Source organism: Mastomys coucha, unplaced genomic scaffold (assembly GCF_008632895.1).
Source record: "Mastomys coucha isolate ucsf_1 unplaced genomic scaffold, UCSF_Mcou_1 pScaffold8, whole genome shotgun sequence".
Lineage (NCBI taxonomy): Eukaryota > Metazoa > Chordata > Mammalia > Rodentia > Muridae > Mastomys > Mastomys coucha.
Genome location: NW_022196914.1, coordinates 3,594,076 through 3,607,974, shown reverse-complemented (window position 1 = coordinate 3,607,974; position 13,899 = coordinate 3,594,076). Strand labels below are relative to the sequence as shown.

The 13,899-nt window shown below is 44.2% G+C and overlaps 1 protein-coding gene across 3 annotated transcripts in view; it reads right to left on the bottom strand.

The window, feature by feature from the left end:
* Lifr (LIF receptor subunit alpha) overlaps positions 1–13,899 on the bottom strand; it is a 94,358-nt gene that overhangs the window by 74,982 nt on the left and 5,477 nt on the right. The window contains exon 1 of one of the 3 annotated variants that reach the window (XM_031360748.1): positions 2,461–2,580. The exons of 1 other annotated variant lie outside the window; for it this stretch is intronic. The gene's annotated coding sequence lies outside the window, so the exon portion shown is untranslated. Of the gene's footprint in view, positions 1–1,742; positions 2,039–2,460; positions 2,581–13,899 lie in introns of those variants that run through there. One more of the 3 variants, XM_031360751.1, reaches the window with a different exon arrangement.

The window sequence follows — 13,899 nt, the reverse complement described above, 5'->3', positions numbered from 1 at the left end:
AGTAAAGTATGGTTCATCCTTAATGGAGTTTGCAGATGCTGTGTCAGAGGGAGAGGGAGGTGGCTCCCTTGGGGACTGGAGACTGTCGGGACTTAGGACTTCACAGGGAGGTGAAGAAGCTGGTGCAGAACAGGGCATGCTATCCCAGTCAATAAGAAGACAGAAAAAGAGCAAACTGTTACCAAGCACTGGACTACATTCAGAGAGACAAGAGCCTTAAAGTCAGCTGGTGTTTACTGATGCGCTAGGGGGCGGTGGGAGGGAGATGTGCCCTTTACTCTGAACTATCTAACTACTGTATCTTCTCTAATGTGAAGAGGCATCCCAGAAATTAACACGGTAACGTGTGCATACTACTCCTAACACTGTCCTCAAAAATGAGTCTTCAGTAGCAAAAGTTTTTAAGACTCAGGAAATTCTTACTTGGTTTTAACAGCACAGTCCCCGATTCTCACCTCCCAGAGGAGACTCCAAGTCTCCACTAATTGGAGCAGAGCAGCTTGTGATCTCACCTATTACAAAGCAAATACACCTCAGTTCAACTCTGGCAGAGCAAAGAGCAGCTCCGGCCTCCCTGAAAATACACTTCCTATTGAAACTGAGCTTAAGTGTCTTCAAGGATGCCTCTAAATGAACACAAGTTCCACCTGGCTGTAAGGCAGAAAGGTCGGGGAAAGATGGAAAGAGTACAGTCTCGTGCTTTTAAACGCACTGGCTATGCTGAGATTTGCTTCTCTCTGCCAGGCTTACCCTAGGAGCCCCTGCTCCTAGTGGAGTATGACTTCAGATCTGTGTCAAGATAATCCTGTAAGGGGAGGGGACAGCATCCGTAGCAATAAACAAATGCTTTAGTTTTCAGGGGGGCGGGGGCGGTGCTTTAAATATAATGTGGGCAACCACTTTTGAACTCCTGACTAACTTAAGTCATATCAACTCTAAGCAAATATTATTTGCTGGATTAAATATGCCAGTGAAGACACTGGATGGCAAAGTTTAAACTGAAAGTTCTGCTGAAAAAAAAATATACTTTAAAGATATATAAAGTAAATGCAAAGAATGAAGTCCCATATAACTGTCAGTCAACAACAGTGCACGTGCCCTATCAGTATCTAACTGCATTAAACACACCTACAAAAAGGGATGCAAAGATAACCCTAGTGTAAATGAAAGACTCGTGTTTTTTGGCAGCTGAAGTGGGAGCCAGAATCACATAAACTCAAGCTCCCGTGTAAGTTCACAACACTTGCTGTGCAGTTTTCGGTGCCTCTGGATTCACGATCCCAGCTTTGTGCTTTAGACAACACTATCAGGAAAACCATCCGTCACGAAGCCTAACTTTGCTCGCCTACACTTTAACTTGGAGTTTAGTAAGTTTAGCGCCTTCGGACACAAGCACCTAGAAATACAGACAGGTCAGTCAAATGCACACCATCAAAACAGAAAGGACGAGGAACTACTTTTCTGAAGCGCTGAGGTTCAGGAGCAAGAAACCATCTAGCAGGTCGCATCTCCGAATGGGAAATTAAAGGTCCTGCCCATCCCCCTGGTAACCTCTGGCCTTGGAACTCACAGTCCTTCGCGCCGCACAAGTTTCGCGCGGTGCAGCCCGCGTGGGCGCGGACTACAGCGTTGACCCTCGGCTGGCACGGACGGCGCGAGCCCGACCGAGCGGCGCTGCCCCACAGCCGGGGACGCGCCCCCCGCACGCGCTCCGTGCTGCTGCGCCGCGCCCCCGCACTCACCGGCCGCTCCCGCGCCGCTATCTTGCCATCCCAGTCGGCCGCCGCCCCGGGGCAGCCCGGACCCTGCAGCACCGGACTGCAGTCGCGAAGGAGCAGTCCAGCAGCAGCCGCCGTCCTGGCGCCCCTGTCCCCTGGCAGGGCCGGCTCTAGCGGCCACCGACGACCGGCCGCCGCTGCCTTCTCCCAACCCCGCGAGCCACCGCAGAGCCAGGCGACGATAACGGCCACGGCTACAGCCGAGACGCTCCGGCGCGGACTGCGCGCCCGGAGGCGGCGCCAGCAAGGAGCTTGGCGGGGGGCGCAGCGCCCAGGCCCCGCCCAGGCCCCGCCCCGCGCGCCCCCGTAGCCCTCCCCGCCCGTCCTGCCGCGCGCACGGGGACGCGGGCCCGCGAGGCCGCGCGTGAGTCGGAGCCGCTCGGTCGCGCGCGGGCCCAGCGCCCAGGGAGGTGCCTCAGCCGAGACTTCGGTCGCGCGGCCAGCCTTGCAAGGTCACCGAGCGGCGGCGAGAGCGCGGCGGCCCTGCCGGTGCAAAGCCTCTGGAAAGGCCAGCGGAGCCCAGGCGGCCCTGCGGGAAGCAGCGCGGCTCCCAAACCACTGTCACTGCACTTTGCAAGCCTTGCCTGGAGGAGGAAACTCGGGTCGCTCCGAAAAGGCACACGGACGCCAATTTCTGCGGGTTTTTTTTTTTTTTTTTTTCCTTTCCGATTTTGTGCATTACCTAAACTGCCCCAAGGCCGAGGCGCTGCCACTCAGTTCCCCTACTTTCTTGGCGAGGGGACCTCTCAGCTCCTGAGGGCCTGCGGGGGCATCTGAGAACATCCTGGAGCCATCTAGTCGTGCCTCCGAGGCGTGGTGGGCTTATTTGTGCAGAGAAGAAACGGATCCCTTAATGGGGTGAGATTTTTCCTCCGTGCATTGTTCCCATTTCCGCAGTTTCACTTGGCCTCGGTGTTCCTCCAGAGTAATGCACCGAATGAAATTGGTAGGAGTGTTTTATGGCGCAGAGTCGTGGTTTGAAGATGTTTACACTCTGTGCCGGACGCGTTTGATGGTGTTCCCTTTAGCACAATTAATTTTGCGAAGTTCAGAAATGTGCCAGACGGAGCCACTGGCACGCAGTCACATGGCTGTGCAGACACACCTTCCATAAGGAGCCGCGTGTTTGTTTTCAGATGTGATTTATCTGGTGCGCCGAGGCCAAGAAGTTTGTGAGGAGACCTTTGACTGAAATTCTAGACTTTAGAATCTACAGCAATTTGCAAATTGGCAGGATGGAGCTTATTTTCTAAAATAAATATCCCCCGTTAATAATGTAACTCCAAAATAGGCAACAAGACACCTGAAAATATACTGCGTGAAAAATAAATTCTTAGCTATCTTTCAAAATGAAGTCACTAAGAGTATCTGAGTGACCAACTCCACTAAAGTGCATATTTTGAACACGAAGTGCCTCCTGCCTGCGTCCATATGACTGTTTCTGAGCTGTGTACTGAACCCTCCCCCATTTAAGCTGGACCATATTGCTCTTTCTTTAGCCCCATTCTTTCCCACAGCTTGAGAAATGTATTATTCATATTGGAGAATTCTGTCTTTTCTATTCGACACAGCACTTTCTATTAGACACAGCTCACAAAACTTTTAGGAGCTAACAAAAGTATTTTCATTTGTTTTCAAATCAGAAGAAACAAATAGATTCAAGTGTTTTAGTATAGATTAATACTGCTCTTTGTACCAAAGGTAGCCAAAATAAGAATGTTTAATGTTTAGTAACTAAAGAGACTCAAGCATATCTAGAGTCCATGAAAATCATGGCACAGCCTTGTTGCCCAAGACCTAGCATCCTTATGCATGGGAAAAAAAATTGAACCTCAGACAAGACAACAACATGATTTTCACCTTACATAGAACGCTGACCCACCGTGGCCTTGCACTCTTGACATGCATTTACTATTTAATCCTCACAACACACCTGTGAACTGGGTTCTGTTCCCACATGTAGGAACAGATGCAAGTTTCGTGGGGCCTGAAATTTGTGCAGTTTGGGTGGCCCTCTTAAAAGAGAAAACAAAACAAAACAAAACAAAACAAATGAGAATATCCAACACGATCCAGCACCGCTCAGGGCCTGGTGGAATAACTAGGCGGTGGAGCTGGAAAGAGACCTCTGTCTCAGCCATAGTGGCTAGGTTACCTTCCATTTACAAATTGTACAAAGCACATGATCGTATAAACACATTGCCTAGGTTTTCTCATACGGGGATGGAGAAAAGCTACCTGGAAGCTTGTGCATCATAGAAAAGCCCGCTTCGTGTGTGCCCATTTCACAGGAAAGAGCTTGGGAAATTTGTCACAACTTGTTGAATTCCATAATACTTTCATTACGCTGTGGAATGGTTAGAAGAAGTGCAGTATGCACACTTCTCCACAAGAAAGGATGGGTTTCATATTTGCACAAAATAGATATTTTTTTGTTATAAAGAAACCGCTTTTAAAATAACAGTAGTCATATTGGATGGAACCAGTCCATAACTCATGTGAAGGCATTTGCTAAGACTCTGCAATCAGTGATGGCCAAAGTAAATTCTTTTTATCTCTTATGTTAAAAAAAATGTAAATTAACCAGTATGGATTCTTAAAGGAGTCACAGCTTAATTGCAAGTGTGGTGGATGGAGCCCATTTTTATCTTCCTTTTCTGGATCCTTTTTTATCCTTTTCTTATCCATTTCTGGATCCTTTTCTGGATCCAGTGTGTTTTAAATATCACTCTATATAATATCTACGAATTGCTTTTTCATGAGATGCTATGATGTTTGTTTGCTATTTAAATGGCATAATACGAAGAGCCTGACACATCTTCATATGCGGCTGTCAGATAAATAATGACATCGAGATAATAAATCACATAATTAGAGGTAAGAGGATCAGTTATTTGGCAAGCTGAAATGGAATAGGCACGAGGCAATGAGATAACGAAGTGGAACACTCGATGGTTTCTTCTTATGTCATTACTTTGTGTTGAAGAGTCACACTCCTCTGCCCAGCGATTGTCTACTCTCCCTGCCTTTTTGTTTTGTTTGTTCTTCCTCCCCCTTTTCTTCCTCTCCCTCCTCTTCCTCCTCCTCCTCTTACTCCTCCACTCTTCTCTATAGGAGTTTTTTGTTTTGTTTTGTTTTGTTTTTTTGTTTTTTGTTTTTTTAAATCATGATGACAACCCATAATAAACATTTTGGGATTAAAAGGCATTGTCCTTCACAGAACAAAAAACAGCATTAAATCAGAGATGAAGGGAGGGAGGTTTGTTTTTGAATCTCAGCCCCCGTGGCCCTTCAGACAGCTTCTCTTGATGAATGACCTCATATGTATGTATAGAGCTTGTCAATCAGCAAGACAAGGAAGGTATGCTGTATTCCTGGAAGAAATGTTGGAACCAGATAAGAATCTACAAATTAAGCACAGTTATTCACTGGAGAATGGTTGAAGTGGCTGAAACCACTCCTCATTTTCAGTCTGACAGATGAATATAGATTTAAATTGGTTTATTTCAGAGCACAGTTTTGGACAAGATTCAAAGCTTTAATTAGATCCCTGTAAGAAGACATATGAGGGTAATCAGCTCATTTGCTCTAGATTTGATATTCCTTCCCCAAAGTAGTTTGAAATGCTATTTAAGGGACATGTTGTTTTTTTTTTAAATAAATAAGCGATGAACACCACGAAACAAAGTATCTTCTCAGAATCTTGTCTCAAATATATTCTCTTTGGGATAAAATGATTTCAGGAGTATCACATAAAATATGTTGGAAACTCATTGCATCTCTAGCATGGCACTGACTGAACTGTATTTTGTTTGTCCTCTGAATATTTGTACTGTGCTTTCTTCCAAAAAGAAGTTTATATAGAAAGTCAAACATTTAAAAGTATTATTATTATTAACAATAATAAACTGCATGGTTGAGGCAAATAATAGGATATAAATACAAAATTAAACTCTACACTTCACCATAACCATGAAGCAGGGGAAATGGGAGTTCCCGCAACTCTCACTGTCTAGTAAAAGAAATCATAGTCTCATTTAGGAGAAAGTTATTCCTGGGCCAAAGTCTGTAATGAACCTTGTCAAAGAGTATATGAGGAACATACAAAAGTCTAAGGTAAGAGAGACTCAACCAGAACTTTGGGCCAGTGTTTTATACAAGCAGAATGCACACACACACACACACACACACACACACACACACACACACACACATTTTGGTAAATAGCTTAAAATTGCTATTATTAAAAGTCAGCTAGACTTTGTTTTCTCACTGGCCACTAAAACCCAACCAAATGCAGCATCAAGTCTTTTTGCCCAGTTTCCTTCTCTGAAATGGGAGTAACTAAAAGTAATGGGTTAGAAGAGTTGTGGGAGAAAAAACTCAAGTGACTTCATTGCTATAAAACCACATGTCGCTGTGTCAATTTTGCTATAGTTTCCTTGGTCAGGTCCTTTTCTCTATCCACAATGCATTGTCTTCAGTGCACACTGCGTCAACGTCCCTTTGTAAAGATGCATGGCATATTTTCATCATACACAAGAGATACAGGCTATGAATCTCAGCATCACTTTCCTTTTAGATAAATGCACCATTTGAGCTCAGAGGTGCTAGGTGGAGTGGTTAGAACGGCCAGCTGTCCAGAGAGGGCAAAGCCTGAGGGTACGTGAGGCCTGAGTGGGTATGGCTGAGAGACCTAAAGAATATTCTTCCTAACTTCCTCGTACTGTTTGCTATCACCCCGAGGCTCCTAGAGACCAGTCTGGTCGGTCAAGCATTTAAATTGGGGAAAGTTAACTGCCTCAGGTTGTTAAAGCTAAGTTCCTGAGCCAGAAGCCGAAACTTAAGATTCATTGGGGCAAAGTAGCAAGCTGAGAAAGCCTCAGAAAGGAAGGCAGGGCTAACCTTGGGGAATAAACCCTTCCCTGCTTTCCTCATCCCCCTCTTCCTTTCCTCCAGGGTTCCAGTGAGCTCTGGTCTGATTGGAATCTTCATTTCACATCCTTCCTGTTCTTAGCAACCTTGATTTCTGACCTGCCTCTACAGCAACATATTCTCTCTCTTCCTCTCTCTCTCTCATTCTCTCTCTCTCTCTCTCTCTCTCTCTCTCTCTCTCTCTCTCTCTCTCTCTCTCTCTCTCTCTCTCTCTCTCTCTCTCTCTCCTCTCTCTCCTCCCTCCCTTCCTTTCTCTCTCACTTTCTTCTCCTACCCCTCTTCCTCCTCCTCCTCCCCCTCCCCTTCCTCTTTTTTTCTGTTGTCTCCATACCTGTCTAACTCTTAGTCCATATCTTCCTCCCTTCCCTCCGACCCTCCTCCTCCTCATTTACCAAGCACTTCTCTGTCCCTCCTTTCTCCATCCCCCTTCATATTTATCTGTTACCAATGTCATTTCAGGGCAAAGCACAGAATGAAAATGGATGCTTTCTTACTTCTTACATCAGTCATACACTCAGAGTCCTGTGCTAATATTCTCAGTTGAGCTAATGGATCCCACAAAAGAGCAATTTGCTCCATTCTCGGTGGTTATATTAAGTCCATTATTTAATTTATTCCTACAGCTACTGCACTTAGTGCCTTGCCAGAGGCATCTCTCTTACAGATGGAGCAAGAAGCCAGAAGATTAAAGGATTGAGCTGAGGTCCAGCAAAAGGTAGTGGGGTTGATGTAAAACCTGACCCAAATTCCTTAAATCCCTGAATATATTATTCTAACTAATACACTTAATTCACAGACATCACTATTCTGTAAAACCAAAAACAACCATAAGAAAGTGAGCCTTTGTTTGCAGTTTCTGACTGTGGAACTTTTCAATGGTTACACATTTGCCAGCAGGCATGACTCAAGGTCACTGAAACACTGGGTGGTTGGAAAATAGGACTGAGTTAAATAATTAATTTAAATAGCAGGACTGTCCCTCGGGATTTTCTTCAGGTACCTAATCTAGTACACCGCCTGGTCCCCTATCGGAAAACAAAAGTGGCCATCACTATGACAGCTCTGGTAAACAGGGACATTTGCATGGTTGGTTTTCCCACTGGCACAGAAGGTAACTGAGGTCACTGCTCTCAGAGGAAAAGTCTGTAGCTTGGAATTTCTCTTCTCTGACATGCCCAAGATGTTTTGTTTATAATCACCAACCCTATGCTCAAATTGTGGACCAAGCCTGACTGCGCAATGGACGCCATTAGAATCCACACATCTAACCTCACTGGCTTTAATTTAGGAAAGAAAAACAGCTTCGTGGGTGTCCTCAGGGTGAGAGGTCACATTCATGGCTTAGTAACCCGGTATTCTCTTCCTGTCATAGTTTTTTCCAGAGTCACTGTTCTCTTCCTACACATGAATAGTCAAGAGCTCAAAGAAATAGATCAACAAAGTTTTATACACAGCAATAGAATTCCGACATCATCATTATCTACAATGATATTGGCTACAGACATTGGCTAAGAGCAGATCTCAAGCTCATTGATCACTGGATAATAATAACAAGTATTTAATAACAGTAATGAGCATTTATATTTACCAGGCACTTGTAGCCTCCTAGGTACCAGTTCCACCCTATAGCTCTCGTGTCAATTATAGGAATGGATGTCATCTCTTTTTGGGTTTTGTTTATTTAGGCTTTATGAGTTGTTGGTGGTGGTGGTGGTAGAGGGGGTAGGTGTGGGTATGGGTGTTTATTTTTATTTTTTACAAAGGCAAAGATGTTCAGTAACTTGCCTGAGGCCACATAACCACTCAAACCACTGCATTTCGGCCTCCAACTCACTCTCCTAGTGCCTTCTGGACTGTACCCCAGGAGGTAGGGTTGTGGCCTTTAGGACCAGCCACTCACTCCTCCTAACACTTCCAGCTTCTCCAGGCTATCATGGAGCTACCTGTTCAGTTAAAGTTTTGATGTAGTTGGATTCTAGCATTGCCTTTCCCAAAGGATATGCCCAGAATTCCTTTGTTTCTCTAGTCCATGTGTTGCTTATTAGCTTCATTGTTGTGATAGAGCAGCCTTTGAAAAAAGGGTTTATTTTAGCTCACACTTTGGGGTGCAGTCCTTGGGGGTGGGAAAATTATGGCAGCAGGAGAGTGAGGCAGCTATCACACTACACCTGCAGTCAGGATGCTGGGAAGGATGAATGTTGCTGCCCAGCCCACATTCTCCTCTGTATACAATCCCAGGACCCAAGGCCAGGGAATACCACAGCCTACATTCAGGATGGCTCTTCTCACTTCAGTTAACCAGTTTCTCCCTTACAGACCTGCCAAGATCACATCTCCACAGTGGTTCTAGATTCTGTTAAGTTGAGGATACTAACCACTCACAATCCATTTTGTTCCTTTCTTTGGTCTTCATTAGTAAGAGTCTACTGCTTTCTCTTGTGCCTTCCTGCTTCAGGTATCTCAGTGTGCACATGTGAATATATGTTTTTGTGGCACATGTACATGTGCAAAGGACAGAGGTCAACCTTGGGTGTCGTTCTGTCCACCATACTTTTTAAAGCCAGTTATCTCACTGTGATGTGGAGTTTGTCAATGAGGCTACAACGGTAAACCTTTGAGTCCCAGGAATCCTCCTGTCTTGCTTTCTTAGCAAGTGGATTACAATGATAAACTACCATGCCCGAATTTTATAATTTGGGGTGTTTTATTATTGCTGTTGTTGCTATGTGAGTGCTAGGAATCTGACTGAGTTCCCTACATATGCACGGCAAGTACTTTACAGACTGACCTATCCCCTTCACCCTGGTTCAAATACTATCAAATGTTAACCTAGATGGGCTGCTGTTTCTTTGAGCTCAGCATTGTTTCTCTGTAGGACCTTTCCCATCCCCCTTCCACTACTGGGACTCTCACACTGTTATGCACCTTTGGCGGAACCCAAGGTTTTCTTTTTTTTCAACTTGAAAAAGTTCTTCATACTTTATACTCAAAATCTGCTAAAGCCAGGAGCATCCCTGGGCTTAGTGAACTGGTTTGTTCTCCATATTTATGCCTTAATTTCACACCAAGCGATTTAGCAGCAGGGGAGTTTGACAGAATTACACTAGGGTTGTTTGCCGTTATGGTACACTGGGCTTTCAATACTCAGGTTTGGCTGAGTATTAAAATACTACAGGTTTGCTCACTTTTAGAAATTAAAAAGAATTTCAGTTGAAGAATAAAGCCCTACTAGTATTCTCTCAGTGTGACTATCAATACATCTGCTTGACCAGTGAAGATTCCTCTCAGGTACTGGCAGAAACACCACCTTGATTCTTTAATGTAGAAAGGGAGTGGAGAAAGATTTTAAAAGAACAGAAAGTCCTCAAAGGCTACATGGCTATAAGGAAAGGCTAGAGAAGGTCAATGTTCAACCAATAGAATCTAAGATGGGCGCAGGCAATGCCTTCATAAGTCACAAAAGGAAGAAATGATAACGTTCATGCACAAAGGATAAAAAAAGTGGCATCGTCTTTAGACTTCTAAATTCAATATTCAACAAATCGGTGACTTTGTTGATGCTATCCACATGATAGTAACTAAGACAGACTGAGACCCCACTTACATTGCAAGCCATTCTCATTCAAACCACCACGCCTTCGGAGTGGTCATGTGACCAGTAAGTGATGTGTCAGGCCACAGGTCTCCAAGGTGAGATATCCTTGATTTGTAGCACTGACCAATTTCCATAGTGTAAACAAATACTCTGGTCATGGCTAATTCCAAGCCACAATGGTGAAATCCCTGGGGAAATCGGAAAGACCATCGATTATCTGGGGCAAACTATCCCTTGATCAGAAACAATGGTGCTCAAGGTAAGAGGCACTAGGTCTGTGGATGAAGAAATTCCAACATTTACTGGTGAACCACCTGTCATAGGGTTCCTCTGGAAAGAGTCTTCCTCATAATTTAGTCAGCTCAGAGCTGAGAAGAGCAGAGGAGAGGAGTGAAGAGCTAAACTGTGGGATCATCATTTGGCTCTGTGAAGATGATCCAGTCTGATCCTCCAACTGCAGTGAGTCCTTTCTGGTCCTTCCTCCTTCAGCCCTTGTTTTTTGTGTTGTTTTGATTTCTGGTTTTTGTTGTTGTTCAAGACAGGGTTTTCTATGTGTAGCATTAGTTGTCATGGAACTCACTCTGTAGATCAGGCTCAAACTCAGAGACCCACCTGCCTCTGCCTCCCAAGTACTGGGATTAAAGGCATGTGCCTCTGCTACCCAGCTTTTAGCCACTGTTTTTGATCAGTTATTAATTTTCCTTTTATTAATCCTGCCTATACTTGTTCTTGTTTTATTGAAAGAATATGACATTTTTTTTAATGCAAAAAACTTTTCAAAAGAACAAGCCATTGGGGGCTGGAGAGATGGCTCAGTGGTTAAGAGCGCTGACTGCTCTACTGAAGGTCATGAGTTCAAATCCCAGCAACCACATGGTGGCTCACAGCCATCCGTAATGAGATATGATGCCCTCTTCTGGGATATCTGAAGATAGCTACAGTGTACTTACATAATAATAAATAAATAAATCTTTAAAAAAGAAAAAAGAACAAGCCATCAATGGCAGTTAGGATGCATTATTATCTCCTACATAGTCCATAGTTCACTCACTCTCAGGAAGTTTACACCTCTCTGTCTTTACCAAGGAAACTGAACTGGTAACTGTCTTGTTAACATCAGCTCTGACTGCCATAAAGATCGTTTAGACTCAACACGTTCAAAGTTGAAATCGCATGCTCTACTGAAAACATACTCTTCCTGTGCCCTGGCCTTTCATTAACTCATGAACTCAATGTGTGCCTGACCAGGGATATGAGAGCTAAGGGGTTCACATGGTTCTGTCACTTATGACCCTGTGTTCTAAAGAGAGACATTGATAGCACATAAACACAAAGATGAATGATGGGTCATTACCAACTTGAAACAAGTATTTTTAGAGAAGAAATTAAGTACATTTAAGGAATAATGACAGGCTTCCTGTTCCAAATGGGATAGTTTGGGGCAGAGAGGGCTACATGGCATGAGAGCAGCATCTATGAGAATATCTGGAGCATGAGCAAGCATGTGCTGAGTGTGTTCTAGACCTGCCAGAAGAGCCTAGCTGGATCCTAGCAGGCATGAGGAGGTTGAAGGATAATCCGGGGACCAGATTAGGTACATCATTGTTAGGCTCTAGGATTTTTAATTTTCTCTGTACATAATGGGGGTGTTTGAAAGATAAATCCTCCTGGTCCATCTATGTAGAATGGATTGGAAGGGTGAGTAAGAGAAACCATTGCCTGTTGCAGTTGTTTGGGTGAGTGATCTCACTGGTTTTGAGGAGCATCATTCTAGGTCCCAAGGAGGAGCACCATCACTACTTAAGCCTGTCCATCACTTGCTGCATCCTAGCCTAGATGCCTGTTCACCTGGGCTTTAGTTGCTATGATACATGCTATAGCTCTTCCCTGGCAGATAGGATTTCTCAAGGCATAGTCTCCCAGGCTGAAGCTTGTGTAGAGGTTTTTTTTGTAGAAATGTTCCCAGTAGAGTCTGTCATGGAGAAGGGGATGAGATAAGATCTGGCAAAGAGAGGTCATCGACAATGTGCAGTCTTGAGTTTTATAGCTGGGATGACCCCTAGAGCTGTCCTGGGTTGTGATGAAAGGCAGAGTCCTCCATACCCCAAACAGTAATCAATCATCCAGCAAAACCCTTGGAGGATGAAGGCGTGGCCTTGGGTGAAGGGAGTTGACAGCTGAGGGATCTTTGCTGGCAGCCTTCCCAGTGACTTGAATAGTAAGGCCATTATTCTCGAAGGGGAACTCTTGGCACCCATCTCATGGCATCTGCCACACTGCCACTTTTTGAATTTGTCACTGGAGCTATCCTGGTTTTAATTTCTCATTCCTCTCACTTACCTTACTGTCTGATATTCCATCATCAGAGTAACACCCCATGGCCAAAGCCAAGTGGTTCCTTATTGCCTACAGAGTAGCAGAAGCCTGTGTGTTTGACAGCACAGCACTCAGAACCTTCTAATAATCACCTATCATCCACCTAATGCTTGTCTTATAATCTGGGCAGCCAAGCTGATTAGCACACTCTAAATTCCACTGTCCAGCTTGAGACTCTTTCCTCTTACTTTACATAGCAAAAGCCTATTCTTTAAGACTAGTTCAAATGCTACCTTCCTCTTTTGCCTCTGCTTCTATTCAAGTCCCCATTACATTCTACCCAGAGGGGCATGTTGGTTGGGTAAAATCAGCAGCACACTAGTGGTATTTAATCTCCCTTAGTCCCTAATCTCATAGCACACAGTAGCCACTCAGTATGTCAGCCTGTCTTGGGCCATTCCAATTTTTTCCAGTCCTAGATGACACCCTGGGGAATGACTGAAAGGAAAGATTCTAGACCCAAACCATTTATATTCAAAATTGGCTCCATCATTTAATAGGTCTAGAACACTAAGCAAATGAAACGTTATGTTTCAACTTGCTCTCCTTTAAGTTTATGGTAATGAGAATAGTTGGTATCAAACAAATTAGTCTAAGTGACTAATAGCACTGGCTGCCCCTCATAAGCATACAGACAGCATTGGACCATGGCTATATAGCTAGAGATTACTAAAGGCGTAACGTTAGTTATATGAAGGGCCTGCCCATGTCACCAACTCTGAAGAGTTGCCCACGGTCTCACCCTGAGTGCTGTTGTTGCTGAGATTCATGAGCTCAGTGAAGAGCCTCTCACAGCTGCTCTGTGGGGAAATCTGTTCACAGGGCCCTTGTTTTCTCTCAGGAACATTCTTTAATGAGTGAAGATATTCTTGCAAAACACTCTGGAATTCTGTGCTTTCCTGGGGCCCTTTCAATCTGGACGGAGACCTGGTTTTATAATGAAGATTATGCAGTTTTCCAATGTGGAAATTTTTTTTGAAAAGCACAAAGCATCATATTTATAAATGAATAGATTCACAGACACTTGCAAACTGAAAACAACCCTAGAGATTTCTTAGTCCGGGGGACAAGAAAACAAGGAGATTAAGTGACTTGCCTAATTCTCACTAACTTATCCAAGTTCTTGAAGGACAAAATTACTCAATAACATTACCCATTTCAGCCAAAAGATGCTATTTCCTTCAGTATGTATAATTTGGACCAAAATAGACCTAA